Source organism: Hirundo rustica, chromosome 34 (assembly GCF_015227805.2).
Source record: "Hirundo rustica isolate bHirRus1 chromosome 34, bHirRus1.pri.v3, whole genome shotgun sequence".
Classification (NCBI taxonomy): Eukaryota; Metazoa; Chordata; class Aves; order Passeriformes; family Hirundinidae; genus Hirundo; species Hirundo rustica.
The window spans coordinates 412509-426630 of NC_053483.1; the positions used below are offsets into that span (position 1 = coordinate 412509).

At 48.2% G+C, this 14122-nt stretch overlaps 2 pseudogenes; one reads left to right on the top strand and one right to left on the bottom strand.

Annotated features, from left to right (window-relative positions):
- The window catches only part of LOC120764662 (uncharacterized), a 263621-nt pseudogene that overhangs the window by 90111 nt on the left and 159388 nt on the right, over nt 1-14122 (bottom strand).
- Nucleotides 4590-14122, top strand: part of LOC120764663 (zinc finger protein 850-like) — an 88179-nt pseudogene continuing 78646 nt past the window's right edge.

The window sequence follows — 14122 nt, forward strand, 5'->3', positions numbered from 1 at the left end:
AACGGTGGAAACGACAGTTAAGGAGTGTCAAAAATGATTTGTCTGGAAATTAGCTAAGAAGAAGTGACAAGGAAATAGAGGGCAAGACCAGATTGGCCTCTGTATTCGCCACCAAGAAGATCAAATACACCTGCTGTGGGTTGCAACCCCATAGGCATGGGAGGTGGGAGTATAAGCCATACTGGACCTCTGTTACTCCTTTTTCTGTCACTCAATTTTTGTCTTCTCCCTTTTGGGATATCGACAAGGCCATGCTACAGATGTTACCAAAAGCTGTACATGGAAAGACACCGAGGTTCTTTTTTCATTTCTCACACTCATGTCAACAGCCACTGTTATAACCCATCCAAATTAGGCAATTGCATCCATAAGGGGAAAAAGTACTGGATTGCAGAGAACTTAGGAACAAGGGGTAGCAGGATGGGAAGTCAGAGCCCAAAAGAGGAGAGATGGATGTGTTTTACCTACATTACTGGGCAAAAAGCACCAGATTTAGTAAAAGAGCAGTTGATAAGCAAAAAAGCTAAGTCAGTAAAACCACCTAAGCCTGTGCCAATTTCCATCAACGATTTGTATACCAAACTTGAACAGCAATTAGAAAAAGAAATAGATATCTCAAGGATGGGTAAAAATCAGATTGTAGAATTGGGGGAAAGAATTAGTAAGGAACTTAACCAATTGTTGGGTCTGTGGAGGGGCTTTGATGTCAGAAGAATGGCCATGGAAAGGCAGCAGCTTAGGCCCAATTGAGCTCCTTAAATGGAACCAAGCAAGTACAAGTGGAGAAAACAGACCAGAAGGGTGGATTTTAAGCTCAACAGTGATAGGGGAAGAATGTCTCTGGTGCACTGGGAAAAGGCTCCTTTATGAAGTAGGAAAAACACCCTGTAAAAGATATAAGGTTAGTAATGGAACTTCTGTATGGTGGGTCCCAGAAGCACCAACCATGTATTGGACCCAAGAAAAAGCAAAAAAGTGAATTGTAAGTATGATAACAAAACAAAACCTTTTCAATGTAATGATACAGCTAAAAATCCTTACTATGGCATCCCAGAAATTTCCAAATTTTGGGAGAATATAGATCAACAAAAATTTGACTATTGGAAAGCTCCAGATGGCTTATTTTGGATAGGTGGAAAAAGAGCATACCCAAAACTCCCCTCCCAGTGGAAAGGGAGCTGCACTCTGGGAATTACACAGCCAGGATTTTTTCTTTTACCAGGACCTGATGGGGATCAATTAGGGATACCATTTTATGAAGATCTAAAAAGAAACAAAAGAGAATTGATTGGAGGATTCCAAAAATGGGGAGATGAGGAATGGCCCCCTGAACGCATACTGGAAACATATGGGCCAGCCACCTGGGCACAAGATGGGAGTTGGGGATATCGAACCCCAATTTATATGCTAAATCGTATTATAAGACTTCAAGCCACTGTAGAGATAATAACAAACAAAACTGGTCAGGCAATGGAATTAATATCAAGGCAACAAACCCAAACAAGAGTGGCTGTGTATCAGAATAGGTTGGCTTTAGACTATTTATTAGCTGAAGAAGGGGGTGTTTGTGGAAAGTTCAATACATCAGATTGTTGTTTAAAAATAGATGACAATGGAGATGCAGTCCTGGACATAGTCAATGATATCAGAAAAATCGCCCATATACCAGTTCAAAAGTAGGAATCAATGCTAAATACTAGCTGGTGGGATAATGTGTTGGGAGCAGAATGGTAGAAAAAGTTAGGCTTCTTCCTTTTATGCGCTACAGCTGGTCTAATATTTCTTCCTTGTTTGATTCCCTGTTTCATTCGGCTCATCACCAGTGTGGTACAAGGCATGCAATTAGTGAACATTGACCAAAAGCTGCCTACAACAACACCACCACAAAGGATGATGGTGTTAAAGAAACAAAATAATATAGAAGACCCCTTCAAAGAAGCGAGATTGATTTGTGAAAAAAATGAGTGGATAATGAAGGCTAGAAAACAATGAATATTGCTCGAGCCAAATGAATTATAAAAAGAAAGAGGGAGGATTGTGAAAAGTGCATATTATATGGCTCTATGCAAGATATTTACTGTATGTATTATGTTGTATTGATTAGTAATGTTGTATTAATATTTTGATAGTATGGTAAATGTAGTTTTGTAGTTAAAATGTAGGTTTTATATACCAACCACAGGAAAATGTAAATCTTTCAGAGAAAAAGAATTTACTACTTCCTTATCAGAAGAGACCAACTTCTCCTGCCTTGCTCAGCCTTGAAGACGCCATAGAGACTAAAGGAAAATAACACTAATCAGAGAGAATTCTTTGTTTGAATGGAATCTATGCATCATGTAGGAAATGTATGAATATTCAACAGGATGTTGCTTTTAAGAGATAATCCTTTGTTAACGGGGGTCCTTCTTCAGAGCTTTTTGCTCGGGAAGGCACCCAGATGTGTGTAACTTTGTTTTTATTGTCTTGTATTGTCCTAACCCTAATTGTTCAATTTCTTTATTAACCTAATTCAATTTTTATAACCATTTTATTTACTATTAAACTTTTAAAATTTTAGAACAAGTGATTGGCGTTTTCACATGAAAATCCACCATGAAAATACCTGGTTTGGCTTAAAATCACCCAAAGGGAACTAAAGTCCACTGTAAAACCCACCAGATTTGTCCTAAAAACACCCAAATGGGTCTAAACCCCAAGCAAATAGGCCTCAATTCATCTAAAACTATCTAAAATCTGCCCTAACACTGCCCTGCTTATCCAAAAATCACCCAAATGGGATTAAGCCCCACCAGATTTTGCCTAAAATCACCAAAATGGGAATAAAATAATAAAAAGTGACCTAAAATCCACTCGAAAACACAGCAGATTTGGCCAAAAATCATCCAAAGATTCTTAAAATCCACCATAAACATCCCGATTTTTTCCTAAAATCACCCAAACTGGCCTAAAATCTCCGTGACCAAGACCGAGACAGAGACCGAGATCAAGATCAGCACCAGAACCGGCACCAGCACCAAAACACAGACCAACACCGGATCCGAGCCTGGCACCAAGAGCGTCGCTGCTCTGGGACCAGCTCCGAGACCAACACTGGCACCAGAACGACACCAGAACCGACACCGACACTGCTCCGGGAGCCGAATCAACACTCGGACCAGAACCAATGACAGAACTGAAACCAGCACTGCACAGGCACCGGGACTGAGACTGAGACCAAGACTGAAACTGGCAACAGAACTGGCACTGGGACCAAGACTGAGACCAAGACTGGCACCGGAACCAGCACCGAGACTGGCACCGCTCTGGTACTGGGACCGAGAATGAGATTGGCACTGAGAGCACTCCGGGACCAAGACAGGCAGTGGTACCGACACTGGGACCAGCACTGATCCGAGACCGAGACTGAGGCCGGGACTGAAACCGGGCCTGGCACCGAGACTGGCACCCCTGGAGTGTGTGCCATGCAGGACCAGACAGACTGGGATCATGCGGACTGGCACCTTGTAGGCTGGGACTGTACACACTGGGATCACACGGACTGGGATTTCACAGGCTGGCAGCGTAGGGATCAGAACCATAGAGACCGGGATCATACAAACTGCGATCATATGGAGCGGGATGGCTGCAGCGGAACGACGCGAACCGAGGCGGTCCCGCCCGGCCCAGGGCTCCCTCCCAGTCCCGCCCGGGTGTGCGGCCAAAACTGCCCGGAGCGAACGCGGCGGTCCCGGAGCGATCCTGGAGCCAATCCCGGAGCGATTCGGGGTCCGATCCCCGTCCCGGTGCCGCCTCCAGTCTCAAGTCTCAGTCCCGGAGCGCTCCCGGTGCTGATTCCGGTCCCGGGGTCGATCTCGATCCCGGAGCGGTGCCATTCTTGGTGCCGGTTCCCGTTCCACTCCTGGTCTCAGTCTCGGTCTCGGACTCTGTCTCGGAGCGCTCCCGGTACCGGAGCTGGTGCCGGTCTTGGTCCCGGAGTGCTCCCAGTGCCAGTCTCAGTCTCGGTCCCGGAGCAGTTCCAGTCTCGGTGCTGGTTTCCGGTGCCGCTCTTGGTCTCAGTCCTGGCGTGCTCCCGGTCTCGGTTCTGGCCGCAGTCCTGGAGCAGTCCTGGAGCGCTCCCGCCGCCGGTGCCGGTTCCAAAGCATTCCCGGTGCCGGTCCCAGTGTCGCTCCTGGTGTCAGTCTTGGTCCCTGCACCGGTTCTGGTGCCGGTTTTGGTCTGGGTCTCGGTCCCAGTGGCGGTGCCAGAGCGGTGCCGGTCTCGGTTCCTGTGTCGGTCTCAGTCTTGGTGCTGGTGTCGGTTCTGGTGCTGATCTCGGTCACGGTGCCGGAGATTTCAGACCCTTTCGGGTGATTTTAGGGCAAACCGAGCCTTTGTAGGAGGGCGCGTCCCCTTGGCCACACCCACTCTCCTCCTCATCCCCGCCCTTTCCTTGACCCCGCCCCTTTCCCTGCCAGGCCCTGCGCTTTCCCTGAGCCCGCCTCATTTCATTCCTTCCCTGCCCTTTCATTGGCCGCAGCTCTCTTCTCCCTTGAGCCCCGCCTATCTGCTGGCGCGGTGTCTCCGGCGCATGCGCAGACTGCTCGGAAGTTGCTTCCCCGGAGTGCCGCCATCTTTGCTCCTGGTCCCCCGGCGCGGCTCCCGTGTGTCTGAGACCTACGGTGGGGCAATGGGGGATCTCTCGGGGATCCTGAGGGGTCTGAGTGGACCTGGGGGTCTCTCTAGGGGATTTGCGGGGGGTCTCTAGGGGATTTGGGGGGTCTGAGGGTCCCTAAGGGGTTTGGGGGGCGGCTATAGGGGCTCTTTAGGGGTCTGGGGGTTCTCTAGAGGGTCCAGAGGAGTCCGTAAAGGGGCTCGGAGAGTCCCTGAATGGGGTCGGGGGGTTTCTAGAGGGGCTTTGTGGGTTTGAGGGGTCTATTGGGATCTATAGGGGTCTGGGGAAGCCTCTAGCGGTTCCGGGGAGGTGTGGGGGTGTCTGTGGGTCCCTATGGGGGTTTTGGGGGTTCTAGGGGTCTCCAGAGAGGGTCTGAGGGAGCTCTAGGGGATCTATGGGGGATCTATAGAGGGTCCAAGGGGGCCTGGGTGTCCCTGTGGGGGATCTGGGGGGGTCTCTAGGGGTTCTGGGAGTCCCTATAGGGGATTTGGGGTGGTCTGGGGTGCTCTAGAGGCTCTGTAGGGGTCTGGGGGAGCCAATAAAGTCTCATTGGGGGTCTGTGGGATCTCAGCATCTCTTTAGGGGAATTCTGGGATCCTTCAAGGGAATGTTTTTGGAATTTTGGGCTCAGTATGGGGAATTCTTGGGGCCTAAATGTGGCAATTTTGGGTTTTCTATTAGGGAATTTTTTGAATTTTGAGGCAAATGCAGGAATTTGGGGAATTTCAGCTCCAAGTGTGGGAATTTTGAGATCTCTGGAGAGGATTTGGAGGAATTTTGTATCCAAACATGGGAAAATTGGGGAATTTTAGGTCCAAATGTAGGAAATCTTGGCAATTTGGATCCAAATGTGGGAATTTGTTTTCCAGAATTCCTCTTCAAGTTCTTGGTGATCAGCAGCGCCAGCACCAGCAAGTCCTACCTGCTGCAGCCTTTCAACGAGAGCAAGTGTAGGAAATTCTGGGAATTTTCAGGGATTTTGAAAATTCTGGGCAGAATTTAGGAGATTGGGGGGGAGGTGGGTGTTTAATATATTTCTGGGCATTTCAAGGGTTTGGTTGGTTGGTTTTTGTTGGGTTGTTTGGGGTTTCGTTTGTGTGTGTGGTGGATTTTGTTTTTTGGGGTTTTTTTTGGTTTGTTTTATCCTCGGGATATCCTCGGTTTTTTCTTTAGTTTGGTGAATTTTTTGAAATTTGGGGATTATTATTGGCATTTTTAGAGAAATTTTCAAGGTTTTCCTTTCTTTTAGCCCTTTTAATGCTCTTTTCATTTTTTGTTTTCAATTTTGCTTTTTTGATGCAATTTTGGACAATTTTTTTGCATTTTTGGAATTCTGTGTTCCTCCAGGCTCTCCTCCATCCTGCAGCATTTTGGGTCATTTCCTGTCACTTCTGAGTCATTTTGGGTCACTTTTGGCCCATTCTTGGCCATTTTTGTGGCATTTTCTGATATTTTGGGTAATTTGGGGCAATTTTATCTCATTTTGGGTTCATTTAAAGGGGATTTTTGGTCTTTTTTTGGGCCATTTTCTGTTATTTTGAGCCATTTTTTGTAATTTTGGGATAATTTCTAGTCAGTTTTTGATCATTTTCTGCCATTTTTTGGTTTCTTGAGGGGTGTTTTTGGTGACTTTTGAGCCCTTCTTTGCTGGCTTCAGTCCCAGTCTCAGTCTTGATCTCAGTGCAGTCCAGGTCCCAGTGCCGGTAGCGGTGTCAGTCTTGGTCCCGGAGTGCTCCCAGTGCCAATCTCAGTCTGGGTCCCAGTCCCGGTGCGGTGCCAGTCTCGGTGCTGGTTCCGGTGCCGGTCTTGGTCTCAGTCTTGGTCCCAGTGCCAGTTCTGGTGTCAGTTACAGTCTTGGTCTCAGTCCCGGTCCCGGTGCCTCTGTGGCGCCGGTCTCAGCTCCGGTGTACTGGTTCTGGTCCTGGTCCCGGTCCTGCAGCGGTGCCACTCTAAGTTCTGGTGTCAGTTCTGGTCCCAGTCTTGGTCTCGGTGCCCGTCCCAGAGCAGCGCCGCTGTCGGTGCCGGTCTCGGATTCGGTGTCAGTCTCAGTCTTGGTGCTGGTGCTGGTTCTGGTGCTGACCTTGGTGTGGGTCTCAGTCCAGGTCCTGGAGATTTTAGGCCCATTTGGGTAATTTTCGGCCAAAGCGTGTTGCGTTGTGGTTTTTGGGAGTGGAGCTGAAGCCCAGAGCCGATAAGCCTCTGCGGTGGAAAGGCCGCTTGGGGAAGCTCAGGCGAAGCAGTCAAGCTCACACATGCACACACGCCACGTGGGCAGCTCAGCAAGGAGAGGCCAGAAGGCCTTTGCACTGGATCAGTTCCAGCCAGGTTTATTTCCAGAAGCCCAAGGGGAATCCAGATTGGAAAGGGGAGCACGTGTGCCGGTCTGCAGCTCAAGTGTGAGCTTCAGCAGCCAAAGACCTTGAGGCACGGGGGCAGAGCAAAGGGCAGGAAAGGTCAGTATCCTGTAGGGAAAACGGGGCCAGTCCCCGGGAACCCCAAACCAATGGAGACACAGAGGAAAGGAGAAACCAAAGGGCCAGGGGAATCAGGGAGGGGAGAAACTGAGGCAAACCATCGTGTCCAGGGCATCATTGGGAAGTTCTCTGTCTCAGGCTGGGCAGGTGACTCTATGATCTGTCCTGCCAAGGCCAGGCCCTAGGTATTATGGCAAGGGGCTGCAGGGACTCCACACTCAGCATGATTCCAGTTGCTCACAGCCATTCCCAGTCAATCCCAGTATGATTCCCATCACCCTCAGTGTGATCCCAGTTCTCCCCAGCATGGGCCCAGCTGTTCCCACTGTGATCCCAGTATGATCTGTTTCCTGCAGCCTTAGTTCCAGTTGTTCCCAGTTCCTTCCAGTGTGATCCCAGGTGCCCCTGGAGTAGTCCCAGTCCCTCTCAGCATGGTCCCAGTGACTCCCAGTTGCCCCCAGTGTAGATCCACTCATTCCCAATTGCCTGTTTTTTACGGACCCCCAATGCCTGGTGACTTCTAGAGATGGACTTGGGCAGAGAGACCTTCAAACTCAACGTGCTCATCCCTTGTTTTCCTCCCAGACAGGATTCCCCATTCCCAAACCTTTGCAGGATGGAGGAGGAGGCTGTGAGGAAGAGGAAGGTGCCCCAGGACAGCCAGGCAGGTGAGGAGGAAGTCAGTGCCCCTTTCCCCCTCTCTCCTGCTCCATCTCCCAGCCCAGCACGGCCCCCGGCTGCAGGACAACCCCGCAGCCGACGCCGTCCTGCCGGGGACGCACTGAGGGGATCTCCTTCCCCTTCCCTCTGGCACGGAGGCAAATCCCATCCTCTCCTTGTCCTTCCTCCCCCAGACAAGGAGCTGAGCATGGAGACCAGGGAGGACAAATCCCCACGGCAGATGCTCGTGGAAGAGGCCGTTTTGAGCGGCTCCACAGGGCAGGAATCCAACGGGGAGGAAAAGTCCTGGCAATCCCTTGTGAGAGGAGACTGCAAAAGCAGCTCACGAGGATCTGAGGAGGAAAGAGCCACCCTGTGCCAGGAAGGCGACCAGAGATGGAGCCAGAGCTCAGACCTGGTGGTCCGTGAGCAGCTTCATGATGGGGAGAAGCCCCACAAGTGCTTTGGGTGTGCGAAGAGCTTCAGCTGGCGGAGCCACCTCCTTAGCCACCAGAGGATTCACACAGATGAACGGCCCTACGAGTGTGGGGAATGTGGGAAGAGCTTCAGCCAGAGCTCCAGCCTGAACCGCCACCAGAGGATCCATACTGGGGAGAGGCCATATGAGTGTGGGGAATGTGGAAAGAGCTTCAGAGAGAGCTCCAGCCTGATCTGCCACCAGAGGATCCACACTGGGGAGAGGCCCTATGAGTGTGGGGAATGTGGGAAGAGCTTCAGCCGCAGCTCCAGCCTGACAAAACACCAGAGGATCCACACTGGGGAGAGGCCCTATGAGTGTGGGGAATGTGGGAAGAGGTTCAGCCGCTGCTCCAGCCTGATCTGCCACCAGAGCATCCACACTGGGGAATTGCCCTATGAGTGTGAGGAATGTGGGAAGAGGTTCAGACAGTGCTCCAACCTAAACAAGCACCAGAAGATCCACACTGGGGAACGGCCATACAAGTGTGGGGAATGTGGGAAGAGCTTCCTGTACCGTTGTTTCCTGACCCTACACCAAAGGATCCACACTGGGGAGAGGCCCTACAAGTGTTCCGAGTGTGGGATGGGGTTTCTGACCAGCTCCCAGCTCCTTGAACATCAGCAGACACACATAGAGGAGAGGCCCTTCCACTGCCCCGACTGTGGGAAGGGCTTCAAGCACAAGTCCACCCTCATCAATCACAGGCGCATCCACACAGGGGAGAGGCCCCATGAGTGTGATGTATGTGGGATGAGCTTCTTTTGGAGCTGTGACCTGATCTGCCACCAGAGGACCCACACTGGGGAGAGGCCTTATGAGTGTGATAAATGCAGCAAGAGGTTCCGCACGAGCTCCCATCTCCTCCTGCACCAGCGGATTCACACAGAGGAGAGGCCCTTCCGCTGCCCTGACTGCGGGAAGGGCTTCACGCAGAACTCCACCCTCGTCAGACACCAACGCATCCACACTGGGGGAGGCCCTTCGAGTGTCCCCAGTGTGGGAAGAGCTTTTCACGGAGGTCTGACATGACCAGACACCAACTGAGGCACTGGTTAGGGAAGCCCTGTGAGTGCCCCCAGTGCAGGAAGAGCTTTGTGCACTGCTCCAACTCCATCCCCCACTGGAGGTCCCACGTTGGACAGAGCCCTGGTGACCCACATTCCCTGTGGTCCATGTCAGGAAGACACCTGGCTGCTTATCCTTTATATTGGCCTTAATTTTTTTTCTCTTCTCCCTCTTTGTGCTCCAGAAGCCAAGAAGAATTGGTCTGTCACCTCAAAACCACTCCAATCCCACTGAGAACAACTCACATTTAACTGACAGGGTTCAATCCCACCCCAAATGGCTTGTTCCCACCTCAGAAAAACTCAATCCCATGCCAAATTTACTCGATTCCACAGCTCCCAGGGTGAGATGGGGTTGGAAGGAGATTGGGAGATGTGGGATCCAAATTTGGAGCAATGGGATCAGGATTGTGTGGGGCTGGGTGAGTGGGATGTATTTGATAGTAAATCAAACATTCGGGGTTATTGATTTCTGTCCCATTCATTTTCAGTCCGTGTCAGTTCTGTTTTCAGTGTGCTACCTTCTCAGCTGATTGTGTTAGGGAAATTGATCCACGCACACCAGAGGTTTATGTCCAAAAAGGAGACAGAGGAGTCCTTTTACTTAATTTGAATAAAGGGAGAGGCCATGGGGCATTTCCCCTGGGGTCTCAGTTTTTCAGAGGACGCAGCCTCCTTTTTATCCTAGTAATTTCCTGTCCGCATTTCCCTCTCTCTTTCCCCACTGGCTGAGGTACTTGAGAGGTACAGACTTCCTGAAATGCCTAAGATTCCCCTTTTAATGTATAACCCCTCTAATTTTCAATTTTTATGGGATTTATGGGTTTTTCCCCATTGTTGCTTTCATCTTTCAATATTCATTTACAAACCTATGGTTTGTTTGTAAAGGCAAGTATCTTCTTTTCCATTCATCAATCAGTAGAATCCTTCCCATTGTTTCGCTTATCTCTCAGTGCTAGTTTGATCTACCAGCAGACCCAGGGCTTGTTTGTAAAGGCAAATCTTGTCATTCCTCTCAATCCCTCCTCTTTTATTTTTAATAATTGTCTTTACAAATTTTAGTTATCATTGACTATTTTTTGTTCTTGGGTCTTTTTTGGTTTTGCAATTATTTGCAGTGACATCCATTTCTGTCCTTTTGTAGCTCTCTCTGGATCATTAGGCTTGGCTACTACCTGCACCCCTTTGATCACATGTTGAATAAGTTGTACTAAGCAAGGGATCATGCATGGTAAAAAGATTAGAGTTGCTCTGACATATGAGAGGAAAGAAAAACATTTGTTTAACTCATAGTTCACCGGGTAACTGTGAAAACATGTCCCATTCTATCTTTTTTATGTTTGGACTGGCACATGAGCTAACTTTTTTTATTCTTTTTGTTATTTGTTTTACTACTTCTCTATTGTCATCTGTTTGCAAACAGCAGTTTGAGTCATTTAATTTGCCACACACTCCTCTTTCTTCTGCTAATAAATAATCTAATACTATCTGATGGTGGAATATTGCATTTCTAAGCTCTCACATAAGGTTTTTACTTGCAGTTACATCCCAGATCTGTTTTGTTGGAGCTGGACTAGAACCTATTAAAAAAGGGTCCGAGTTCCATTCTGGTGCTGCCACTTCTACTGATAGTCCCGAACAACATGTGTCCTACTTGTGGAATTATCTCGGGGGCTGCTTAAAAATAAAGGGTTAAAAACCCCTATCCTTTCCCACTGCTTTACAGCCTTCAAAATTCTTTTGGTGATTATGGAAGGAACACCTTACCCAGCTACCATTAGTGAGCTTAACATGTGTTTGATTCTATCTGCCTTGATATCTGGAACAATCATAAGGAGGGCAGTTGGGGGTCCAACAATCTAAACTGAAAGATAAAGTCCAGTCGCAGACACTTTTTCCTACATATACGCCTCCTGTTCTATTTAGACAATAAATGCCTCTTTCAGAGGAATGAAGCCGCCATGGACTTCCTTCCTCATCGCAAAATCCTGTTCCATTATTGACTTCACTCAGGGTGCTAACCCACCATTTGGGTTCGACTGGGCTGGCCACCCATGGCCAGTCATCAGATCCCCCTGGCCCTCCGCAGACCCAACAATTGCTAAGGTTAAAGGTTTTTGCTACTTCTTCTCCTAAGGTTAAAAAATTATTTTCCTACTTTTGGCCTTAACTGACAATATAAAGGTAAGATTATTAAGAGAAACATTCTAATGGTGTAATCTAATTTTCTAACTTAATTTTCACTTTCACGTTGTCTTCTACACCACCCGTGGCGAGCGAAGGCACAGAAACAGCTTAACATAAAGAAACCAATGACAGCGAGGATTGGCCCCCAGTGACTGGAGATCTGAGAGGAGGGATGTCCACACCAACTATTTCAGCAGGCAGTCTGTGGGTAGGCACACGAGGCTTCCCCCGATGTCGACGCACTGGCTACTGCTCCAGTCCACTCCTGCGGAGTGTCAGTCGTGGCTTCCCGTCCTTCTCTTCCAGCTGAGATGTCCAAATCTCCGGGGCCTCAGAGACCTTGACCTGAGTGTGGTGGGTGCACCCGTGTTCTGCTGTCTTGACGGCTGTTTCTGTGGTCAGCAACACTTGGAAAGGTCCACACCACTTAGCCACTAGTGGTGCTTCTTTTTATTCCTTAGCTAGGGCTTAATTTCCTGGTGGGATGTGAACAGCAAAGTCCAAAGGCAGGGTCTGTGCCAGCTGAGCTTCCTGTGGAAGAGATTTCACAAGAGACAGTATCCTGGCCACATATTGTTTTAAATATACATCACTTATCTGTATCCCACCCCCCACCCCCCCCCACTAGGCTGGGAATTGTAAGGGTAAGGAATTCTAAACATCAGTTCAAAGGGAGATAATTGAATATCTCCCCTGGGTCTAGCCCTTATCCTTGCTAAAGCCAGTGGCAAGAGCCGTACCCATGGCATCTTAGTTTCTGTCACTAGCTTCAAAAGGTGTTTCTTTATTTCTCCATTCATCCTCTCCACCCTGCCAGGACTCTGGGGATGCCAGGGGGTGTGGAGATTCCATCTTATCCCTAGAGCAGTCAGAACTCCTTGAAGAATTTTTCCTGTAAAATGAGATCCCCTATCTGAGTCTATTGCTTCTACAATCCCGTATCTTGGAATTATTGGTTTTAAAAATACTTTAATAACTGATCCTGTAGTTGCTGAAATGGCAGGAAATGCTTCTGGCCACCCTGTTAACTGACATACTATTACCAGAAGGTATTTAAACCTTGCCACTCGTGGCATTTCGATAAAATCTACCCGGCATCTCTGGAAGGGATGTATAGCCCAAGGCCTCCCTCCCCTGGCAAGTTTCTTTGTAACTCTGTTACTGGTTTTCTCACAAATCAAACAACCTTCAATAGCTCACTTTGCCAGGGTAAAAAGACCCACAGCAGCATACATTTTGAGGGACGCTTCTACCAGTCCTCCAGAGCCCCAATGACTCCCTTCATGGAGTTGTTTTAATAGCTGTAAGGCCTGAGCTTTTGGTATCCACTGTTTACCATCTCTTGTAAACCAATTACCCTGTTTTTCCTCTTTTTAATTATCTCAAGTTCTTCTGGTGAAAAAGAGAGTTTTTCTGGCAGTGATGCAGTTACTGTGAGCAAGGGGAGGATCTTAGAGATTTCTGGTGACAATGCAGCTTTTCGAGCTTCTTTATCAGCCAGTTGGGCTCCTATTGCCTGCTCTGAGCACTCTGCCTTGGTGTCCCATAACGTGTATTATTGCTGCCCTCATTGGTTAAGTTCACTACCTCTAATAGGCCAGAGATTAAGTTCTCATGAACTAACTTCTTTCCCCTGCAGGTTAATAAACCTCTTTCTTCCCATAGTTTCTTTAATGCATGTATCACCCTATGTGCATATTTAGAGTCAGTAAAAACATTCACTGTCTTGTCCCGGTATAATTCACAGGCTCTCACAAGCGCATACAGCTCTGCTGTCTGAGCTGACCAGGTGGGCGGTAACCTCCCCCCTTCATTTAATTGCTTTTTATTCACGAGAGAGTATCCTGTAAATAGTTTCCCTTCTATCACCCTTGAAGACCCATCAATAAACACATTTTTTCTTCCTTTTGTTCTTACTCAAAGGCAAAATACTGTTTCCTATCATCTGTAATCGGACACCCCCAGAAAGCATCCTTTAAGTCCAGTACTGAATAATACTGGTGTGAAGAAGGGATCTGATTCAGGGTTGTATAGGGAGCCGGAACTGTGGGATGCCTTGATTTGACAACCTCATTGATTATTCTTAAATCCTGCACCATTCTGTAGGTTCCATCTGGTTTCTTAACTGGCAGGATAGGGGTGTTATAGGGAGACCTACACGGCCCTAAAAAGACCTTCCTTTAGCAGGGACTCAGGGACAGGCTGTAACCCCTTCTTTCCTTCCCTTGAAAGAGGGTATTGCTTTTTAGACACTACTTGTCCTGGTTGTTTCAAAGTAATTTGGAGAGGCTCTATGTCTAGTTTTCCCTATTTTCCTGGGGCTGCCTACACTTCTGGATTTATTTCAGCATAAGCCTTCTCAGACATTTTACACAAAGATATCACAGTGTTGGACTCTGTGTCATTTTTTACAATACTAATTTGCATTCCCACTTTAGCCATCAAATCCCTTCCCAGTAAATTACAATCACAATTAGGAACAAACAGGAATTGGTGTATTTCAAACCTTTCCCCCACATCTGTTAATAGCAGTTGAACAAAATAAACTCGCTCATCTTTTCCACTCACTCCTTGAATGACTAATGATCTTTTTGATAATTCC